Genomic DNA, 23040 nt, shown 5'->3' on the forward strand with positions numbered 1-23040 from the left:
ATTGGTCGCTTTTGATCAGGAGTGCTGTGTTTCTTTAGACAGCAATAGCAGCACTGGGAGAAGTTGGAGGAGATTGAGCTTTTCTGTCTCATATTAAACTGGTCTGCACTTGGTGTACCAGTGGACAGATTGTTTTACCTTCTTTAAGCCTTTAAATTTAAAGGTTTGGTCTGACCCCAATGCTTGTGTCATTGTTACCAATTCAGAAAGATTTCTCTAAATCAGTGCTATAATTCCACCTTATAAAACAGATAAGATCTTTCTTAACAACTGTTGTTGTCGTAATGCATTGCATATTTGCAGATCCACTTTGTTTGGCCAATTCAATTACTTCTCTCTGGCTGTGTCCTTCATTTTTTCCAGCTTACAGTTAACAGAAGTGATTAGTAGTTAGTCACAGCCAAGGCAGCCTGTCTTGGCTTACACTAAGCATATGTGTCTGACCACAGCGCCATATGGGAGTGATGGCAGCCGACCCGTCACTCATGCAGCCGAACGGCTCAGAAGGCAACTACATCTGCTACTGTGTGACAGAGCATTGGCACTTGGTGTTGTTGGACAGGGATTTATGCTACTGCTGAAGTGTACAAACAGTCACTTGCTGTTATTGATTTGCCCTCTGGTCAATCCATTAACCTCAAGTAAATTATGTCCCCAGGGAGACTCTGTGGAAATCTCACTTCTAAAGGAATATGATCAATCTCAGAGCTTGAAAACGATTTTTCTTCCCAATAGGTTAGTGTTAATTATAGAAACTGGTTGTTCTCACAAAAGCACAGGGCCAGGAAGTTGAAATTGTGTCATAATAAGGTGTTTCCCCCAACCCCATCCTCATCATCTGCAACTCTTAAGCTCAAAGCTGCAGAGAGTTAAATTTATATTCTACTCTCTGCTAGAACTTTCACATTATTGTCAATGTATTTTTCTAAATGTTTTTGTGTCAATAGTAGTAGATAGAAAAAATGGTCTGTGGTTGTAAACTGAACTGGTGACAACTGTGGTAAAAGTGACCTATTGTACTTCCTTGATCAGGTCAGGATAGGTCTATGAGCTATACTAAAAGTTTTCATATTTTTTGCACAAAATAATTCTTAGATCATGAGATTTTAGTCTGATCAGTTCTGCCTACTTTGAGCTCCGTTCAGAATTAGATGTTTTTGGGCGTCTTGTCACTTTAAATCTGAATAAGGTGCTGCTGGCATTGCACCCCAACAATGACACTCAGACATGAAAACAGCTGCAAGCAGATGTGCAATTATACAAATGTACATTTCTGAAAAACAAACCAACAGGAATGCAGCTAGTGATTTCTGAATGACATGTCAACAACTAAACACTTGTCTTTTCCAGCAGCCATTGTACAGCACATTCAAAACCAGCCAACCAAACATACTGGAACTCCACTTGGGTTGCTAGGTAATAGGCTGGGGTTGGCTGGGGTTGCTTGGTAACAGGTAACGGGTTGCTCGGTGGTTGCTGATTGGGAACATTAAATCCTGGAGGTTTTTGAAACTGCTTGTTTTCCAGACACCAAAAAACATTCTCTTGTTGCCAAAAAAACGCTTTTAAAAAACGTTTTTAGAAGCACTAGAAACCCAGATGAAAGTCCAAAAAGGTAATTTTATATCATAGGTCTCCTTTAAGGACTTTACGCTCTGTATGTGTCTGCTCCATCACTGAGCCATGAGATAATCAATCCAGTGTGTTTTACTTACATTTTCTGTGAAACATCAACACAAAGTTGCACATAATTGTGAAAAACAAATGTATGGAAAGAGGGGTTTGGTTACATGATACCAAAATCCAAGGTTTTCACATGTGTAAAAGAAAACTTCACTACCCTGAATATTACCAGCCCCATAGGTAAACATGGTGGTGGCAGCATCATGCTATGGGACACCAGCCCTTAATGAACAGGGAGAGCAACACATTTTTAAAATGTGTACCATTTTTTATTCCATTCTTCCAGCGGGTCCCTCACTTCAAATCTTGTTAAAATACATCACCGTTTGTAGCTTTAAGATGACAAAAAGTTAAATATTTGTTTAATGCTTAGTGTAATATATGTGAAAAATAAAAACAAATCAGTTAGGAAATGAAGCAGCATACCTTTAGAACAAAAAGCCAGGAAAATAGTCTGGCAACCATCTCTCAGAAGCAACATAATCTCCCCATCTTCCAATTAACAAGTGAGCAGAGTGTGATGGGGGATCAGAGGAGCACAGACTGAGATCTCAGTTTCATCACTTCCACTCGGCACCGCAGATATTTTCAGTGACGCCCAGCTGGCGGGTTTCTCACCGTGTTCATTTCACGTTTTTTGATTTGATTAGGTGCAACTCCACTTCTCAGTCCGCCGCTTCATTCAGCAGATAGCCACTGATCTCGGGCCGGTTGCCAGACGTGAAGCCATTTCTGCCTCAGACGCAGCCTAGCTGGAATTGTTAACCACCGCATGCACCTGTGATATAAACCGAGCCTCCCGCTGATCAGTTATGTTTGCAGTAAGGTTGTCGGATCTCTCAGGTGAGCGTATAGATGGCCTTTATCTGCATCCATGGTTTGACAGTTTTGCTCCAGCTCTATAAAAAGCAGACAGTATTGTCAGTGCTCCATACCCCGCGCCTCTTTTATCTCACAGGGGTGCCTTGAAGGGGGTATTGCTCCCATTTCTTGGCGCTCAATCGGCATCGAGCAGCTCCTATAAATTATTCAGGGCTTCCATTCTTATAGTAGCACAGCTGACATTGAGCTAGCTGTGTGTTGCTTCTGAATCATCGGGATCCCCGATGCAGAAGGCCTTAAAGGTGATGCAGAACGACATTTAAACGTTAAGGATGAAACAATTCATCGTGATTGATTGATTATTGAAATATTTGTCTACTAATTTAGAAATCATTTACTGTAACTGGAGAATACAGATTCCAAAAAAATTTACAGATAAAACAAAACACTCAGAGCAGCAATTAATTCAAAGGAACATCTGTGCTGTAAGATTGAAATGATTAATCGTGATTAATTAGGATTAATCAGTCATTGACAATTGTCAACTAGTTCAGTAACTGATTCATTGTTAACAGGAGTATACAAAAACAGAGAATAGCAATTTACTGAAAAAACACACACACACTCAGAGCGGTAATTAAGCCAAAAAGGCATCCATGCTGCAGGTTTGAAATGGTTAATTGTGATTAATCATGATTAGTTGATCATTGAAATGATCGTCAAGGAATTTACGAATTGATTACTCATTAACTAGAGTATACAGACACGAAAAAAGGTAATTTACTGAGAAAACTAAACACTCAGAGCAGCAATTAAGCCAGTATGTTAGCTAATGTATAGAAACTGTATACATTTTGCACTTAAGATAAAAAAACAACCGATGTTCATTTTTACACACAATTCCTGAAGTTTTAGCTTCACCCAGTTCAAATTCTGTAAAAAACAAAAAAAATCCTAACCAGCACCTGATGTTATTATTAATCAGTTAATTCAAACACTAATCAACATATTGATAAGTGAGATTAGAAGTATCATAAGAAATACTTTTTTACTGCAGATGCGTTCTTTGCTACAAATAATCCAGTAATGTTGCATTACAGACAACAAGATGTTTATTTTTCTCTTTTTAAAATGAACTGGATTATTTATTTGAATCATTTAATGGTTTTATAATATGGTATAAAAAGTCTTAAATGGAAAACCTACAGAATGTGCCTGTTCTTTTTATCCGATTAATCGATTAATCGCTAACCAAAGCAACCGTGAGTTGCAGCCCTGCTATACTGTACTGTTTATAAAATGCAGAGGCATGTAAACATGACATGGAATATTAGTTCCAGTAGATTCCCACTCCTTGCTCACAGAATCAAGGAACACTGAGTGATTCTGACAAGCATGCCCGAATCTCTCTGGTATTACGTGCTCACACCTCCACATGCGGAGGCATTGGCACAAATTAGCGCAAGCAAGAGGCTGGCGTCTCACAGGACAGGCAGCTGTCAGTCTGTCGATCTATTCCTGGTTCGGGGAATCTTCACGCAGCTGGAGGAGCCAGGCCGCCTGACGGGTTTGTAGTAATCAATCATTCCTCCCATTGGCTGCCTCAGCATTTCATATCAGTCACGACCAAGCCGATCAGATATTCAGACGGGGATCTGCGATCGCTGCTTGCATGGATCGATGCCATGGTGGGCGGCTATTTTCCCCAAAGAGTCACAAACGCAACTGGGAATCTGGTGGAAAATCGCGACTATTTCCTGTTACTCTAATGAGAATCTAATGAAGATCCCGACAAAACGCAAAATCTTACCAAGCATTGTTCATCTGTGTTTTTAGAGCAAATATCTTAGTTCACTGGAAGTAAAACAAAACTAACTTACAAGTAACTTTTCAGCAAAATATAGCAGCTTAATTTAAGTAAATTATTTATATTGATAAAAAAGTACAAGGTTCGTAGATTTTTTTTCTACTTAAAGCATTGTTAGCGTTTTATAATTGAAATAATTTTTCATTGGAACTAGAACTTTTTCATCAATATTAAGGAATAATTGACTCTGAATAAGCTGCTATATCTTGCTAAAAAGTTACTCATAAGTTAGTTTCGTCTTACTTTGACTATACTAAGATATTTTCACTAGAAAGTAAACCAAAAATACTTAAGATTTTGTGTTTTTGCAGTGTAGCCCACCATACTGACAGTTTATGTTCCATATATAATCTCTCTGCACGATCTGCGATTTTGTAAAAACAAAATCAAGTGATCCCCACATTAATTACGAGTTTGTAGCTAATTTTCCTTAAAAATGTTCAAAAGCACCAGGTTTATGTAATGCTAACTCCCACATCTAGGTGGCAGTAATTCTAACTTTTACGACACTGCCTTATTGAATAGGCCGTGATCGATGTGGCGAGTAGCAAAAGGTCACATTTACCATCAAACATAAATGCAAATTTTGTGAAATTTCTTAGACATTTCTGAATTAGCGTCACAAAATCACAAGAACCAACAATGAAATCCTGAGGGACTGAAAAGATATTCAACATTATTTAGACACAGATGCAGACACAGACATTAGTTAATAGATTTTACCAATAAATTCTGGGTGAACAGATACTGGAGTGAATGCTGCAATCTAAAACTGAAATATAAACATTAAAATTGAGCTAATACTACTGAGCGATAACTAGAATCAATTGGAACGCATGCATGATTGAATCTAGATTTATTTTTAAATAAATAAATTAAAATGATCAAGAACATTGCTGACGTTCATGGCTGACAGTGGATGGCTGCTTTCGCGTGCTAACGGCAGGTCTGCAGCTCTCTGTGTAATTTATTCATTCTGCGGACCGAGGTCAGGTAGAGGTAGTGCCGGATCCCTTGGGTGCTTCCTTTATAATGACTTTTTTTTCTGGGCGGGACCGCTTCACGCAGAGTAAGTGTGCTTCGGCGAGGCTCTGCCCCCTGCGCTCTGCAGAGTAATGAGACATTTCCAGCCGTCGCGGCGGCCAAATTGACAGCGTCACAGGCTGGTGCTCCTCCAGGAGGTCTTGTTAGGATGTTGGGCTATAATTGCACCGCATGTTGGCAAGGAGGAAACATGAAGTAAAAGGGCAGGAGAGGAACACGGATGCAGTTGATAATGACTAACCATGTGTGTTTGTCTTGGCGATTCGTCTTTATGCATCGCTGACTGGCAGGAGTGAAACGTACGCCGTTAATTCTGCGCACAAATCAGGAGCTCTTAAATATCTTGCTCTCATTTTGTGAACTCTTCCAGTTTAAATCAGGCTCTGCACCATAAAACAGGTCGGTGAAGGTCACTAACATAAATTTCAACTCATGCCAAAAGGAGAAATGTTATCATAGATTTGGAAGATTTGACCAAACAAATGGATCAGCTCAATTTGTGAAACGCAAAATCTGACCGAGTGATTGTGGTTCTGGTGAAAATATCTTGGTAAACTTAAAATAAGATCAAACCAACTTACAACTAACTTTTCAGCAAGTTATATCAGCATGTCTGGAGTTAATAATTCTGTAATAAGACATTTTCCACATATCATTAGTGAAATAATCTGCTAATGGAACCGATACTTTTTCATCAATAATAAGGAATCATTGACTTAAAACAATCTGCTGAAAAGCTACTTGTGAACTAAGACATTTGGACTAGAAACTAGACCAAAACCACTGGATAAGATTTTGTGTTTTTGCTCTTGTTTTTATGAAATACAACTTTAATTTACTTATTTATTTTTGGCAGTGTGGCCTTTATTTATTAGCAGCTTCACATGAAGAAGGGCAGCGAGAGAAAACCAGAAGCAGTTCAGCAGAAACATTTCTGACTTCTGCCTGTTGCGAAACCCAAAGGCTTCCCGGTTGTTTCACCTCCTGATTCTCGTTTTCATCATGCTCTTCAGCTAAGATGAAATAAAGGGAAGCATAAAACGCTGACAGAAGGCGGCGGGTCATCGTGGTTGGACAGTCACAGTCTGTCTGATTTGGCCTGCAGAGACCGACCAGTGTGTGCATGGCTGCATGCATGCGCTATGTGTGTCGGTTGCGAGTGAAGCCTGGCTGCAGTTTGTGCGATCTCGTTCCAACACCTCCCACTTCCTGACTGCTGCCGCTACATTAGAGTCCAAGAAGGATCTCCGTAGGTTCTCCTGCGTCCCGGTGGGCTTCCTCTGCCCTGAAGGGTTAAATCCTGAAATATGTTGGTGGAATATTGACAAAGTTTGCGTACATTTGTAAAGGAAACACAGTTAGTGATTAACTAGAGATTAGATCTATAAAACTAAATCTGGCAGCAGCAATTTGCCCAATAAAGGGTTCTGCTCACTATTTTTTAAAATGTACAAGCCGAGGTTAATCATTTTAACATTTAATCATTTTGTTTTGTGATTCTGCGACATTCTTGAGAGGTTTGAAAGTTTTGATAAAACAGTTAAAATGAAATTATTCCAGTTGTGATGCAGGGTTTCCCACAGCGCATTACATTTATTACAATTTGTTTTATACATTTGTTTTTTATAACATAAATAAAAATGTCACAACTCAGTAGGCACGGCACGTTACCCAGCAACCCAAACTGAGCTGCAGCTCATTGGCTCAACTAATGGGCTGTACAATGGCTGCTGGAAAAGAGCAGTGCTTTGTTGTTGACATGCCATCCGAAAACCACTTGTGTTCTGGTTGGTTGTACAGGAGGCTCCACTTCTGCTTTTCAAAGGTGTACGGTTTTATAATTGCGCATCTGTTTGTTGGGGGTCGTGGCCCGCAGTGGCTACTTCATTATTGCATTTAGAGGAGCTTTTAGTGAACTCTTTAACTTGCTCTCAAGTATCAGTTTCACTTGTAGCATTAGCTTGTAGCGTTAGCACAGCTAGCTAGTGTGCAGCCTTCACCGCCTTGTTTTTCCTGTATATTTGCCTCGTAGGGAAGGTCAGACCAGTTCTTATGTTACAGGTTGTTTCCTGTTTCTTCTGGATTTACTCATTACGTTAGCAGAGTTTAAAACATTCAGCAGCAGCTTAATGTTTCTATTGATGTTGTAGCAAATGAAAAATACAATTATAATCAATTATATAGAGATATTGATTATTTTGACATTCACAGTGTCTCGGCATAATAATAAAGTAATGAAACTGATGGCAGGGCTTTTTTCTGAACAGTCATAATCATCTCTGGTGTTACGAGCCGCTTTGTGTCCCTCGTGATTTATTGCTGTATTTTATTACACCTGGCTTTACATGCTGCACTGAACTGTATTCAGCTGTTCATTTCCTGGTTTTAATACCAATAACATTCAAAGCAGACGATGAGGCTCTAATTTCTGAACATGCCCCATTATTGAGCAGTTTTGGAGTTAATGAAAGGCTCTATGTCACTGATATATGATTACAGAACCCTGAATTATCTGAATCATTACCAAAACGTTGTTTTATTTAGCTTACATGGAGCTTATTTTAGACGTCTTGTTTTAAGACGCCGGGCTGCAGAGTCCTCTCCGGTGTTCCTCTCCTATTGGATTGTGATGTAAAGCATGGTGCATTGTGGGAAGTGGTAATCTAATCCGCGCTGCTGGCCCTCCTGAGGGCGCAGGATATCGGTACGTGATTGGACCATTTATCTCAATATTGTGACAGGAACATCATCAAGGCGCGGCCCCTCGGAGCAACGGGTGCGCCCGCACAGAACAGCACATGCAGATGCGCTGTCACATATACGCTGCAAAAAAAGTAAAAAATAATAATAATAAAAGGAAAATGCACCTGTAAGATTTCACTTCTCTGTCTCAAGTGGATCGCACTCCACTCACATTCAGGCTCCTCTTCACGCTGCCTGGAGTAAATTCATTCACACATTGTCTCTGCTTTTCTATCCACGTTCAGAAAATCCACACCGCTTGAGCTTAACCTACAAAAACACTAAAGATTATCCAGCTACAGCTTCATGCTCTTTCCAATATATTACAAGGGATTTTCAGAAGCAGATGAGAAAATGTAGATGCTTGTCAAATTAGTGTGAAATAGAGAGGGAGGATGATGACATCTACACCTGCAGTGCATGACTCAGTAATCCCTCTACATCCTGCTTATAGAGGTTAGCTCTATAGATGTTAGCTTTATAGAGGTTAGCTCAATAGAGGTTAGCTTTATAAAGCTAACCTCTATTGAACTAACAACTACAGAGCTGACCTCTGTAGAGAAATATCTGCAGATTTTATAGAGGTTAGCTATTTAGAGGCTAGCTTTATAGAGGTTAGCTTCATAGAGGTTAGCTCTTTAGAGGTTAGCTTTTATAGGTTAGTTCAATAGAGGTTAGCTTTACAAAGCTAACCTCTATTGAACTAACAACTACAGAGCTGACCTCTGTAGAGAAATATCTGCAGATTTTATAGAGGTTAGCTATTTAGAGGCTAGCTTTATAGAGGTTAGCTTCATAGAGGTTAGCTCTTTAGAGGTTAGCTCTTTAGAGGTTTGCTCCATAGAGGTTAGCTCTTTAGAGGTTAATTCTTTAGAGGTTAGCTCTTTAGATGTTAGCTCTTTAGAGGTTAGCTCTATAGAGGTTAGCTCTATGGTAGAAGTTTACTCTGTGAGGCTGAGGTTTGGTAGCTTGGAATATGAATAATTATTTGATATTTTTCTATATCTTTTATTTAAGAAAAAGGCAAATATCTAAAATAACCCAAAACTGATCATTTAAGTTGCATTTTATACACGACCGTATTTTTGTTTAAATATAAACTAATGGAATATGATACAGTTGGAACATGATAGTTGTTTTGTTGTATTTATTTACACTTTTCTTTACAACCGGTCCAGAATCTGTCGGCAATTTGTATAGAAAAATTGGAAATTGGAAATGCAAAAAGGTTGCTCTACACACCTGTCCTTCTTGCTTCTTAACTCTTTTGTTTCAACAATAACGCAAAGAATGTCATAAAAAGTTAGAAACAACTGAATTGTCATTCAAATCATTTTTGAAAGTTTGTTCTGATTGAGTCTTTAGGTAGAAATATGAAGAATTGATTTGCTTTCCCTGCAGAAATGATCCGAAGCAGAACTCTCTCCTGCTTATTTTTTGCACAGAGTCTGTTTGCTGTTGGCTCTAATTCAGCAAGAGGGAATCTGTAGTGGGAACCTGCTGCTAGCTTGCCTCTGTGCCGGGTTCCTCCATGTGGCAGTCTGAGCTGCTCAGACAGAATCTGAAATAAGACGCTGCAGCAATTCACAGAACCAGGAAAGTAGCATCCAGCTCTGAACATTATTCTAAAATATTATTAAACCTGCAGCTTTTATACGCCCAGACTTGTATATCCTCATGTTATCGTATTGTTTGGAGAAGGTCACAACGTAGATTGTTGAGTTAGAAATAGACTCAGGTTGGAGAAAATCTGTGTTGACATTTAAAAACCAGGATATTCTTGCCGGCATTATCTTGGCCAGCTCTCTGGGATTTCCATGATGTGTCGTGCGGGAGGGAGGCGTCTATCTCTGGAAAGCATCTCGCTGCCAGAGGACACGGCGTGCAACTGTTGTTGTGGACTCCGCTGGTTGCCAAGACTTGACACAATGGCTTCAAGGTATTATAACGAGGCCTTATATTCTGCAGCACGCTGATCTGCACACGATTGTGTTTGAGATATGAAGAGTTTATGCAGGAGGCAAACTAATCCGCAAGAAATCAGAACATTTTACAAGGTGAAGAGAAGGACAAGTGATGCAGAAATGAAACGGTTTTAAACTGGAGAATTAATTATGTAACAAGACAAAGGCAAACATTGAAATGTGGGTCTGTTCTTTATTTAGACAAGAGAGATTGTTGTATGACTAACTGGAACATTTTGTAACTTTTTATTTTTTTAAATTTTATGAAGCTTAACACCTGAGTTTTTTTCTTTATAGTTTAGTTTTATGTCATTATGTCTTTTTGTTTGTCTAATTCAGTTAGTTGTAATTAGTTTTTAGAGTGTTTTATCAGTTAAACATTGTGTAGTTTTTAGATTTTCATACTTTGGCATCTAATCAATTTTTAGATGCAGAATTGAAAAAGGTCAAAGTTCAATTCTCAAATGAATTGTTCAATTACTGTCGAATAACCAACTGACTCCAGCGTTTTCTCCAAACTTTTGCTGTCGACGTTTTGCAAATTAACAAAAGCCAAGATGAACATGGAGCGCCATAAAAAATCTATTTCACTTCAATATAAAAAGCTAATAAATAGATTCATAAATATGAAAACAAAGGATGTTATATGTGTAATTGCAGTATGTTTCATTTACAGTTAGTTTATCCCCGTTACTTATTGTTTTTATTTATTCCAGTTAACAAATATCTGTTTTCAGTTTTCATTATTTCGTTAACGAGGTTAGCTTTGCCTCTAACCAAACCTCAGATCACTATAAAGTCAAAAACCAAACAATAAACAAAGGATCCACTGATGTCTCCAAAAGGATCCATTTAGATCATTAACGCACGACAAGCTCCTGTTTTTAGCGAACAACTTTACATAAAATAATTCTCCAAACTACATTTATCTCCTCAAACAGCAGCAATAGATGGCATTTATATAAAAATTAAAAGAATAAACATGCAGAACATTAAAAATTAGGCTTGATGGACATTTTGAAAAGCAGTTTGGTAACAAAAACCTGCTTTTTTCTTAACTAATGTGGTTTTAGTTTAATCAGATTTTTCTCCTTTACTTTTATTTATTGGAGTTTTATTTCTCTTTTTTCCACCTTGTTTGTGAAAGTACTTCACTTTAAATAAACTTGTACAAGTACAAGAGCTGTGAATCGATTAAAAAATGCTAATGCTAACAGTGTTCCTCAGGGCTGAGCGCTTGGGTCACTTTTGTTTATTATATTTTAGTACTGACAGTTGATTAATAAATTAAGTCGGATTAATGATTATATTATTAATCACGATTAATCACTATGCTTAGCTTGTAACTGTGTAAGAAGTTTTTAGATCAATACAGGGAATGTGATCAATCTGCGTTACAGTTTTTAGATTATTCGCATTGCTAGCTCTGATAAAACCTTCACAGACATGACAAGTTTCCACTGAAGATAACCAACTTTAGCTGAAGAGAAATAGTTTTATTTTAACTTCTGAACATAATGTATGTTAATTCCTGCATTTTATAAACGTCCCATGTTTACTCTGATCTATTTTAATCCTAATTTAATCTAAATGTTCTCTTCTGTCCTTCACCATCAAGGTGAAGGAAATGCGATTCAGAAAAAGACTTATGAGGTGTTATTTTTGACTCCTTCTGTGCGCTACGAAGCTTAATAGATTTACCCCGATGGAGCAGAGGTGGACTGACGGTATTGAATTGCCCAAGTTAAACACTACAATGTCTCCTTCCAGAAGGAGTGCCACAGCTACTCTGTCAGCAGTTTTTGCAGAAACTCTGAAAGTAATCCCAGTGAAGAATAGTGAGACGTGACAGACATATTTAAACCCTTGAGAAACTTTTACTTTGGGGTTGGATTGAAGCGAGAGCCGAAATCTCAGTGGGAGATTCATGGAAATGTGTGTATGGTTGAACCACTTCACTGATGCAACTTTGTCAAAGAAAGGTGCTGGAAAGTGAAAGAAAAAACTCCACCCATTTATTTAATATCAGTATTATTGAGTCCATTAATATGAAGGAACCACAATTTGTCTTAAAATACATAATTATCTCAACACTAAGGTTATTTTACCTCATTTAAGTCAAGTTTTCACAGAATGGTGCATTTGCAATTCTGTCATCAGTGGAAATCTGACTAATTTCTTACACTAAGTTACACATCTGCTGCTTTCTACACTGTAAAACATTTGAAGGTGGTTAAATTTGAAAATGCAATTTAAGTCAACAAGAAAATTGTTTTGGTTTCAACTCAGAAATTAAAGTTCACAAAGTTGATTTAACAAACAGAGACAAGTTGTCAAAACATTATATTTTAACTTCATTAATCTTAAACTGTGAGTTTTAACTTCATGTTGCGATTCAAACCAAATAATTATTTCACAATATGCAGGAAACAACTGTTTGCATGAACCAAATTTATGATCTGATAATTTTATTAAGTATTATAATAAATTCTGCTCAAAACATTTAGTGTAAACAGGACATAAACATTTATTTAAAATAAAACACAGAGTCAGATCAATGTAACGCTCTTCCATCTCAGGATACAAAGCATTCTGGGAAATACTTCCCACCCCTGTCTTGTCCTTCTTTCAGTTTTTTAAGAGCTAACTTAAAAACTCTAGTTTATCTCAGTCTTGGAGGTTTAACAAAATTCATTAAATGCTAACACAACCTACTACTGTAAGTTTATTTTTCATAATCTCACACATTGAGGTTAAAAGTCACTAAATTTATTCAACTTAAAGAGCAGAAGACGGTAGACGCAGCTAAATGCAGCTCGAATGTTTTACAATGTAGTTAGTTTGTTTACTTCTGATGATTAACTTTGTGCAGCGATACTTATAATTAAAACTGCTGCTTGGTTTTCACCAGACACTGACTGGTTGTTAATAAAAATGTATTTCAGTCTTCTACGATTGGAGTATTATCAAGGAATAATACTTAATGCAGCCGCCAAAAGGCAAATTTCTGAAATGCAAAACCTTGAGAATATTCAGAGCTGCCAGTGCTGGAAGATAAACCTTTTTTTTCTGAAACAGATTTTACTTTAACAATGATCCACTAAGACTAAAAATGTTAAGATTTTCAAATTGAGACGAAACAAATTTTATATCTGGAATATCTGGAAGCTGCTGCAACGCTGTAATTTATTTTCTAAACTGTCCGGCTGCAGGTCAGGCATGATGTCCTGGTTATTTTCGTGTTGGGTCAATACAGTTTGATGTAGATATAGGCGGCTTCCTGGAAACCAACTTGAAGTCCCACCTTCCCTTCGCTTGGCCAGGATTGGAGGTTATTACCCGGCTGGATTACAGTGTAATTGGATCCACAACCAGCGCCGTTGGGTTCCGCTTGCTGCTGCCGGGCGATTTCTGTTCTTCTGATGAACATCAGGAGTGGATCACTGCAGGAAAATAGAGGTCAGATTAGGAGAAATTGGGCTACAAAGTCTTTGTTGTTGAGCCTACAAATAGCTGCATATAAAGTACAACATGAGCCGGGAAACAAGCCTCCCTGCTGTTCGTTTTTCTTCTGGTATTCTCTCGCTCATAAAATGTCACAAATGTTTTGCTGCTGTTGGGGGAGCTGCCAGTGCAGCAACCCGTCGACTGGAGGGGAGAATCCATTGGCCGCCCGGAGCTTGTTGGCCAGAAACTCTCTTCACCTCGCCGTCTCCTCTGCCAGCCTATCGCAGCCCTTCTGGGAAAACGTCTTCAGGCCTGTCAGCTCAGATCAAAGTCAACCGGTGAAGAGAAAGGGCAAGTGAAGCTGCTGATTGGTCAGTGGCGAGACGACTCTCGTTTCATTGGTCAGCTTGTGGGAGTGAACGTTGTCTCGTCTGTATCACCTCACTACTTTCTTGATAAAGAGAAACCAGCATGTTGCCATGTAGGCTCATATTTATTTTTATGACAGCTGCTGCATACCACTTTTTTTTTTTTTTTTTTACTGTTTTTAGATGTAAAGTGTGTTTTGTTCCTGCTGATGACGGTTTTAACAGTTCAGGTTCTGCTTCCTGCACAGTAACATGGAAATATCTCCTTCCCTCTGTGTCTCAGCAGCGAAGCAATCTGACACATTTTAAAGATTTTCTGAAGACTGGCAGCATTTATACCGCTGCTTCGGCCCTTAAGCCTGGAGTTTATAACTTTTATTAAAATAAATTGTTTTTACGTTTGTTAAAACTGTCACCATGTTGTAACAGTAATCTGTGAAACAGTCGACGTCTCCCTGTGGTTTTACAGCCACCTGAAGAAATGCACTGGTCCTGGTCAGAAACAACCAATCAGAATCAGGAGGAGGGTCTTAGCGCTGTCAATCATCCTTGTGTACTCGCTGCTAAATGTGCAAACGGTGGAGAAACAACTTACCATTCCAAGAAAACGGTTTATCCACTTCCATTGATGGCCATGCAAATACAAATATACAAATATGTAAAATGTATATTTATTTTGAGTATAAGTTGCATACTGTAGCTTTAAAGGGATCCATGTCTGAACATGTTGACCTAAATATGTTGGAACTTTCCTCTTGACCTAAAAGTATAGTCTGGAAAATACATTACTTAGATATCTCAAGTTAGAAAGTGGAGCTCCAAGCAGCAGAATCACAAATACCTGATTTTTCCTCCAGTTTTCTCCTCATTTTCTTCTTTCCTCATCATTTCTTTATTCAACATGGTCCAAACTGTAAGGACTGAATGTTACTGGAGTTGGTGCTTTAGCACCTAACATACATCATCTACACAGTTTGGATTGCAACGTAAACAACCTCAGTGGCATCCACGTGGCAATATTTATGTTAAAATGTATAAAAACGAAACAGCCTACAGTGTTCTTACATCTCAGATAAATAAAGTCTATTGTTACAGCTCGTCATGGACGCCTTTAGCACTCGATTCTTCTGCAGTGAGTCTTGCTTACTTAGCTGAAGCCAAATTATTTCCCCACATTGTTGGTGATTAATCTTGCTGTCATCCATGGAGAGCTGGGCTTATTCAACCATCAACTTTTAGAGCAAAGTGTTATTTATGCAGAACAGAGTGTATAAAACAATGACATTAATAAACAATATCGTACCTTCAAACTTAATCAAAGCTACGTCGCCGTTGAGCAACGTGCCCAAAGCGCCAGGAGGGGGTCTACCTTGGTTTAGAGGATTATTTAAATGTTGCATTCTGCAGCAGATTATTCCCAAACCGCCGTCACAGTGAGCAACTCGAAAGATTATGACTAAATGTTTGTACGTGGAACTGATGTAGCAAAATGTCATTTTATTGAGGATTAGCTTGTGATACTATCAGCCCCCATGCAGCTGCGTCTGTGAGGTTAAGGAATGTTGCGCCAAGAGAAATAATCAGCAAGATACTGAAAAATCAGGTTTAAATCAGACCAGATGCAGTTTTAGGCGAACGGGAACATTTACGTTTCATCGTTGCAGAAGACAGTGAACAGCTACAGATCAATTTGTTTTGGGGGTTTCTTTTTGATGACATAAATAGTCACAAAATGTGCAAATCTCACATAAAGTTTCATTTAAATGCATGTTATTGTCTCATATTTAACACTATATTCTTTTGTTGTTCAGTTCCTTGTTGTCACCATCTTTTTGCGGTTTGGTCTTTCAATCTCCTTTAAAATTCAGCCCTGTAATGAAAAAACAAACTGAAATCTTGTTAATCGGTTGCAGGAATGTCTAATCATGTTGTGCTGTAGTACTGAGACCCGGAGTCGGAGGGAAAAGTGATGAAAAGATTGTGAGAGTGAAATGTAATCACTGAAAGAGCCACAGAGCTGAAAACGTGAAATACACTCTAAAATCAATTAGCGTGAGGAAGTCTGTGAAATGTATGAAATGATCTTTGGTTCTCCATTAACGTTAAGTCCCAGCTTCATTTTGGAGAGTTTTATAATCCATTAATTGATTTCTGGTTTGTGAATTTGAAGTCAGTGAAGCAGTGAGAAGAAAATGGAGCAAAGACAGAAATCCTGGTGTTCCCACTAATACGGACGTCAAAGCCACGGTGGAACGTTAAACAAAGGGTAAATTTCACAGCAGAGGAGGAATTCAGAGTTTGTATTTCTCGCTCTTGAGCTTCTGCTGGAGGAAATTTGCATTCAGTTCTCCTTCTCCGTCACAAAACCTCCATAGGTGGAGAAACGTAGCGGAAGCGTTGACTTCTGTTTGTTCTCTGCATAAAGTGAAAAGCGGTGCTTTTTCTGCTGGATGTGTTGCATTTTAATGCCTCGTTTTGTTTCTCCTGTAGCCAAACCCTTCAACAGTGTTCATTATTCAGTAAAATGGTATGAAAGATATTAAAACATTCACTTTTCAAACACAAACAGAACGCCTTATCAATGAGAGTGATCGGAAATATGCAGCAGATGCTTATTGATCACCGTTTTGTAAAGGTTTGTGTCACAATCAGAAAATTTGTTAAATTTATCCTGGTAATCACTGCAAAAAACCAACCATTTTGTTGTTTCTAAACCATTTTTTAAATTCATTTACAGATTTATTTAAGGATGTATTTCCATGTGTATTCTTATTTTATCATCATTTTTCTATTTACTCATATTTAAATAATTTACAATATTACACTTATATATATATTGTTAAATAAACATTATGTTGCTTATGGTTATATTTGTATTGACCAATATTTAACACTTTAGCTAGACTAGCTGCCAGCAGGGTTATTATAGGCCTGGCGGGTCACCAGGCTGAGTATTGTTTATCTCAAATTTATGTTTTTTAATAACGTTTTAAAAAGATTTTTATTGTCATAAAATCTCACAGTTGCTTGCTAGTTGATGTTGAGGCATTAGTCTTCCAATCTTCCAATGACACATAATCATCAAGTGATATTTTTAAATTTCCCGTCAGATTTAAAAAAAACTTTTAACTCAAAATAACGACAAACCACTGGATGAATCAGTAAAAAATATTGATTATTCGTGAGGAACACCATTAGCCTCGGTTGCAAATCTGTGAAAAACTTTGTCGATAGTATGCTAAAAAAATATAAATAAGAAACACAATTAAAATCACCCGTAATAAGTCATTAAAAAACATCTGCGCCATCGTCCCCAAACTACTTCCTGTCGTCTTTCTCTTTGTCGTTTCCACCAGTGGTAACATCCATTTATTTCTTGTGTGTTGTGAAAAGAATAGCCTGCATTGAAGTTTTGCAGAAATAAACTAGTTTTTCTTCTTTTTTTTGTCACGTTTGCATTGAGCAAATTTGTTGTCGAAATATGAAACTACATTATATGAGCAAAGGGAGAGAAGTGGAAGAGCACAGCAAACCAATGAAGTTTGTTCAGACATAAACATAACCGTGCTGCATCACCGTGTTCAATTTCAACTTGCAATTTATAAAATCTCGAAATATTTGTTTATTCTTTGTATATGCTTGTGATCGCAGTGTTTGAAACCATCCCTGTGGAACAAACCATTTCCCTCCCAGCGGCTGAATCATTGTGTTTACATGTAGGAAAACTGATGCTTCCTCCCTCTGAGATAATTTAGAGCATGTCAAGGGTTTGTTGGTTGTTTGATCTTTGATGTCTTTTCACATTTCCGCTCAGCACCTGAGCACCAAACATCTTCATCACTCCTGTGTTTGTCATCCGCCGAGCCCACGAGGAATCAAAAGTGTTTTGTGGGAAAATTATGGAGTTTATTTTACTGACAGCCCTGACATTTTTCCTGACAGTCTGCTACTTCAGAGCATCTTGAATCTGTTCGCGTTGCAAACTGACAGCTAAAACCGAGCGGCGATACACAGTCATTTAAATCGAAGACATTTTGAGGATAGAGCTACCGGCTGCAGGTGTGTCGCTCTGGATCGGCGCTTCGTCGACGTCTCTGACCCTTTGGCTCGAGGAATTTGGAAAACTTCTTTGATGTTGCCAGCGAGCGTTATTGTCACCACTGGAGCATGTGGGTGTTATTAGGAGTAGAACATGTTTCCCCTCATTTATCTTGTCACTCATCCATCCTCTGGGGCTGTTTATGAGCTCACAAACAAACTCAACTTATCTGTAAACCACAGAAAACAACCCTGTCTTCTCCCCTTTCTGGCTCGCTGTCACAAAACACAATAATTCAGCTTAACCTCATGAGAATTTTAATTTTACCCAGAAAAGAGCTCTGCTGTGAAGCCTCATTATACGAGGTTGGCTAAACCAGGTAATAACACATCAGCACTGTGAACTTTGTCCTCCTTCCTTTGCTGGAAGGATTTTAATTAATCAGGAAAATAAATGTTATCTCTCATTTCTCAAATTTTGCTTCAAAGCAACCAGACTTTCTTGAAACATAACAGATTTCAAAGTTTTTTTGGGCTCTTGTGCAAAAAGCATGAAAAAATTGTATACAAAAATATACTAAATATAAAATTACTCAAGTGAAAGTAAAACAGACAGAGCAGTAGAAACATTTTCTGTCTAAAAAGTAAATGTAACTAGTTACTTTCCAACTCTGTCTTTGTGCACAGACAATAAAAAAAGTCTAATCAGATGTGAAGACAAACTCATAGTTGAGTGAAATGAATTCACCGAGGGAACGAACCTGTTCTCCATATTTTGCATTTAACTCAGGAAGGCTATTTAAGGTAATGAGCCCATTAAATGGGACCCACTTGGTGTCATTAAGCTGTAATCCCGGTTCTGTATGCAGAGAGCGGCGCAGATAAAAACGACGGAGACTCGTTTAACAATGGGTTAAAATGTCTGTTTTGCAGCTGCTGCATGGACGTGATGAATAGTTCGTCATCAAAGCATTTCCTTCAAGCCACGCTCACATAATCGCAGTATTACAGTTAATGAAATTTACACCCAGTTTGAGTCAATGTGGCTCGGCCGCCCAGGGCCTCCTTCACACTGAAAGCAGGTCGGGGTTAACCGTCTCTCATGAATGCTAAGCTGCTGAAAATATTCCTTCAGATGTGAAGTGTTAGCCGCTGGTCATTTTCTTTCTCTCCCTCATATTCAGCTTTTTTTTTTTTCTGCCACATTAACGTCTTGTGCTCTGATGTCGGCCATTAACACAGAAAAGGTCTCGATGAGGAACCGAACAACAGGGAGCACAATGATGTAACGCGCGTCTGTCTGTCTGTCTGTCTGTCTGCTTCATTCACTGCAGATTTACTTTGTAGCTCTTGGCAAGTGAATTTACTGCTGAGCTTTCTGTGGCTCCAGGCAGAAAGTTCAGTATGGTAACACTTTGTCCTCCCAGCGGCTACAGAAACATGCAATTACTGAATTACAGGGTTAATTCCCTCTTTGAGAGTTGATCGGAAAATCAAAACAATCGCTGCCTTTAATCCAAAGAAACATTTACTAAAGTCAAAATTCACCTGCTCCAAATGTTTGCAAAAGTTGTACAAAATTGCAATAAATAAAGCTAGATAAATGACAAAAGTTAGTTTTTACTTTTTAATTTTTACAATTTGCACCCATCATCAGTTAAAGTATGATTATATTACAAGATGTACAAAATTGTGCATTTTTAAAACAAATGGTTGCATAAGTAACTAAATTTGCTTTTATTGATATGAATATTTAATTCAGAACAGTGTTGTAAATAAATCAGTTGGATCCGTTTAGACCCAACTTACTTTACTGATTACTTGATCTAAAAAGTAACTAAGTTAAGTTGCTTCCTCAACCTGAAAAGTGAATTTTTAACAGTAACGTCAACAAGAAAATTCATGTTTCTATAAAAACAATCTTTATCAACTTAACATAAATAGTAGGTGGTTTTGCACTAACGTCTCGCCTTAAAGTTGTTTTCTTACACAAAACTTGTGAAGTTATATTTAAATGTGCTGTACTGGTGCAGATTTATCAAATAAATATGTAATTAATTACGTTTATACCTGTGTTTAAAAAAATTATTTTAAGTGAATCCAGCTCTGATTTTCTATATCGGTTTTGGTCGATACTAAACCTCAGATATTGGTTTTGGTCGATACTAAACCTCAGATATTGGTTTTGGTCGATACTAAACCTCAGATATTGGTTTTGGTCGATACTAAACCTCAGATATTGGTTTTGGTCGATACTAAACCTCAGATATTGGTTTTGGTCGATACTAAACCTCAGATATTGGTTTTGGTCGATACTAAACCTCAGATATTGGTTTTGGTCGATACTAAACCTCAGATATTGGTGTTGGAAGTGAGAAAAATTGACAAGTTAGAGAGCAAATTACCAGCATCAGTGTTTCAGAACGGTTTAAAAAGTAACTCCAAGTAGTTTGAATCTTAAAAACTGTTTTTTCTTTTATTAAATCTGGCTTGTTACCTGGATTCACTTCTCAGTTTTACCCTCTTCATTTCACCTCCATTTCACCCTTCAGTTTGTTTCTACATATTATTGTTCTACTGCAGATTCTGACCCACTCTGACAACATAGTGAAGGAGTTTTGAGACCAGCTGAAAATATTGCTGCCTATTTTTTATTCTGCGTTTTGTTTTTCCGTCTATATTGTTGTAAACGTAGCGAAGTTGGATCACGTCTGCAGGCTTTAAACACTGCGACGCAGAAATGAACCTCCGGTGAACTTTGACCCTTCAGAGCGGCGAGAGACATCCTGTTTTGGAGAGCAAAAAATAAATAAGCAAACAGACATGAGAGGAGACAGGGAAACACAGTGACCCATTCATCAGTGAGGCTGACCCTGCAGGGACAAAGACGGCGTTCATTAAATGGACACAGATCAGACTCTGGTCCCGACAGTGAGGATATTACGACCCAAACACGGCAAAGATGGAGGGAGATGATGTCAGGGGAAACGTTTTGGATTCTTTTACTTGGTCTCACAACACACTACGGTAATATTTATTTAAATAAATCAGTAATCAGTAGATTTCCAATAAATATGTTTAAAATTAAACGTATTTACTGGATGTTCATTAAGCTTAAAGAAATTTACAAAGATGCAAAAGTCAAACCTATATTGCCCTGATTCTCTTTAATATTTTGTTTGCAGTACAATTGAAGTTACAGTAGAGTACTATCCACATTTCACCACCAGCCACTTCTTTTTAAATTTAAAAGATTTTGAAACTCTTTCAGGATGGTCTGAGTCAATATTCTGTCTGAAGTTTCTTCCAAAGTCTTTTCCTTTTATTTTTAATCCTGTAGTTGTACTTTGACCTTCAAAAAGACTGAAGCAGTGTGAGATTATCTAAGGATGGGAGGAGATTAAAACTCCCTTAAGGGAATACAATTTGCAAACCCCTTTTGTGCAATACTAGAAATAAAAACGATAACTTGACAGCCAATGTTAGTTTATGACGTGCAGATTTGTTAATTTATTTAAATGTATTAGGTTAGCAGTAATTTATCATCCTGATTGCAGCCTGCCAAACGTCGCACATTGATGTGAAACTGTTTTTCACAGATTCGAATGATGCTTCGTGCAATATTAAAAGTAATTTTTATGCTAATGAAGCTTTACGTTAATATTTGGAGATAAAACTTTGGTTCTCTGTCTGTTTTTCACAATGTGCTGCAGGTTTGCAGCACGCCTCTGACCTGGAGACGGATTCTTTCTTACTCTGATTAGATTGTAGTTTTATGTGCAGACCTGTCATGATTAATGCTGGACGATAAATTGTCCCTGAAGTTATTGTGATGATCAATAATATTGCTGTTTTCTGACCCTTTTCAACATATATAATTGCAATAATGGCATAATACTGTGCACACATTTTCATGGATCAATAAACGTTAAATTCTGATGACCATTTAAAACTGGAGCTGGAAGACATCTTAAATAATGAAAATAAATAGTAAGAAATAATAAACAAAACAACAAATAATGAATTCTCAACACCAGACTGAAAACTTTTACATCAATCAATCTAATTTTTCTATACAGCATATTTCAGCAGCAATGTGCTTTACATTGCAAAAACACACATTTACAACATTTTAAAGAAAACACCATACAGTCAACAACTGAACAAACATTACATTTTGGTGAGTGGCATCACCAAAATCATCCAAATCAAATATATTGGTCAATGTTTTCCATCCACAAGCGAAAAACAATAAATCCTTCATTTTAATTTACCATGTTTTTAATGGATTTATTGTTTATTGCAACTGGCAATAAACAATAAATCCAAAGTTTTCAAAATTTAACAGAATGTACCGCATTTCAATCTGCTTACTAATCTTATTTTTAAACTAGTAATCACATTTTTTTAAACCTTACATTTGTAACCCTACTTTGTTTGACTTCACAACAGACACACTCAGGTTCACTGCAGTTGTTCTAACAAGAGAGAAAATCAACTTGGCCTCAGCCTCCAATATACAGAATATATATATACATATATATATTCAGTCCATGAAATGAAACTGAAAATATACAGCATTACTTTGATTTAAAAAGTCCTAAACATGAAATAAAATACAATAAATAACATTAACAGCAGTCAATAGTTGTACAATTAAACACAGCTTTAAAACATATAGAAAATATGTCAATATTATGCATAAAACTTGTCTGAAATATATATTAGCCTGAGCCATTAAAATGGAGAACCTGTAAAGAAAACAGACCTGATCCCAACACACTACAGTTAGAAAAGGTTAGTTAACCGCCAACAGCAGCAGAACTTCTACAGCAATAAATGTCAGGAAGAAAAAAAACAACATTTTAAACCAGTTTTGACAAACTTGTTGCACCACCTTTCTAGTTCCTCTGACGGAAACATCGGGCCGCAGACGGCCGCTGTCGCTCGCTCTTTGCTGCTGCGCCATCTAATTATCACCACAAGCATTTTGATTTGCCACATGCTAACATAATCAGCTTGCTAGTTGAAATGTGAAGCTTCCTATTGAATTAAATTTCTCTCC

The 23040-nt window shown here is 37.6% G+C and overlaps 1 protein-coding gene across 1 annotated transcript in view; it reads left to right on the forward strand.

The window, feature by feature from the left end:
- Nucleotides 1-23040, forward strand: part of LOC129370868 (thrombospondin type-1 domain-containing protein 7A) — a 166398-nt gene that overhangs the window by 39120 nt on the left and 104238 nt on the right. The window lies entirely within an intron of this gene.

The sequence above is a fragment of the Poeciliopsis prolifica genome, unplaced genomic scaffold, assembly GCF_027474105.1.
Source record: "Poeciliopsis prolifica strain line A6 unplaced genomic scaffold, Auburn_PproV2 SCAFFOLD025, whole genome shotgun sequence".
In the NCBI taxonomy this organism is placed as follows: Eukaryota; Metazoa; Chordata; class Actinopteri; order Cyprinodontiformes; family Poeciliidae; genus Poeciliopsis; species Poeciliopsis prolifica.